The sequence below is a fragment of the Cyprinodon variegatus genome, unplaced genomic scaffold (genome assembly GCF_000732505.1).
Source record: "Cyprinodon variegatus isolate N-32 unplaced genomic scaffold, C_variegatus-1.0 Scaffold1303, whole genome shotgun sequence".
Taxonomy (NCBI): domain Eukaryota; kingdom Metazoa; phylum Chordata; class Actinopteri; order Cyprinodontiformes; family Cyprinodontidae; genus Cyprinodon; species Cyprinodon variegatus.
Window position 1 is genome coordinate 93784 of NW_015151756.1, and position 1433 is coordinate 95216.

The following is a 1433-nucleotide window of genomic DNA, read 5'->3' on the forward strand; positions in this document are numbered from 1 at the left end:
TAATCCAAACTGCAGGCAGCAGGATAATAAAAGCGAACATATTCTGCTGGCAGATTTCTGCATTTTAAGTTAATTTAGGCGTCAAACTGTTTAAGAGGAGTGATCATAGCGCTCTGATCATCAGCGCTGTGTCTCTCTCCCTGCCAGCTCCCAGATCAGCTTCTCTGATTGGTTGACGCGGCAGCAAAAATGCAGTTTTTCCATCTCGAGCAGCAGAGCGTTTGCGGCGCGTCAGATGCTTAAACGCGCCCGACGCGCTGCTTCAGCTGCTCAGACGCGCTAAGCCTGCTGCTCAAAACGCGCCGCAGGACCTTTTGCTGCGCCTTGACGCGCGACAACCATTGACTTTGCATGTAAACACGCTGCTTCTGTTGCGCCAGCTGCGTCCGGTGTGAACGTAGCCTAAGTCTCGCGCTGTTGAATCGAACAAGTGTTGAATTAACACTGTGCTTTAAACGCAACACCAACACTGGAACACTGGAAATGTCTTGGGTTTGGTTCACAGCCGGCCACCTGACTTTGCTTGTCCTCAGCCACCTTTGGTGGGTTGTTTGAGTTTTGGACTCAGCTTTTGTTTCATTCCCTCCTTCCTGGTCCCCCGTCCACCCACCCTGGGTGAGTCGTTTTTTGTTCTTGGACTTTTTAGAGCATCGGAATCGGCTCTTAGGTGTGGGGTACTGTCATGGTTTTGGTTCTGTCATATCTTTGAATATTCTTTGGTTTTATTTCCATTATTCCTATTTTTGATTGTATTTGAGTTCTTAGGTATTTCTTGTTTGCCCTCTGTTCCCTCTTGTGTCAGTCTACTCTCCCTTCTAGTCTCCTCTGTTCACACCTGCTCCCAATCTACTGATTATCCTGGTCTTTGTTTCTTTCTCTCATATATTCACCTCCTGCTCAGGCACTGTTGCGGGTATTTCTTTGCCCCCTTGTTGTGAGTATTCCTGGTTCTCAATTATTGTGGATTTATGTTTTTGGACTTTTGCTTCTGTTACCATTTTTTTGTTATTAAATCCGAAAATAACCACCTTCAGCCTCAGTGTCTGCATTTAGGTCCTCTTCTAACCTCCACCCAACCTGACAGGAAATGTGACATTGTTGATTATGTATTGAGTGAGTCTGGTTAATGCAGGATCTGGTTAAAGTTATCAGATTTTTACTATAATAAATGATCTTATTCTGTGAAAGGGTTAAAAAAAATTTATTTTCTTTTTTGACAGAAAAACGCTTCCTATTTGTTTTGTCTTTTTTTCCACTTCTGTCATCTTAAAGTTGAGATTTTGACCAAACTAATTTCAGACTGTAGAAACTAAGGTCACATTTCAAGGTGTTTTGTAAATTTTTATAGAGATGAGCATTTCACCAACTGATCCTCCTTCTACTATCTTTCCTTTAAAAAAATAACATCTGTTTGACAACGGTTTTAAGAATTA

At 42.5% G+C, this 1433-nt stretch overlaps 1 protein-coding gene across 1 annotated transcript in view; it reads right to left on the reverse strand.

Moving 5' to 3' along the window:
- Positions 1-1433, reverse strand: part of LOC107102720 (diacylglycerol kinase beta-like) — a gene marked incomplete at its 5' end in the record, with an annotated part of 142513 nt that overhangs the window by 48840 nt on the left and 92240 nt on the right. The window lies entirely within an intron of this gene.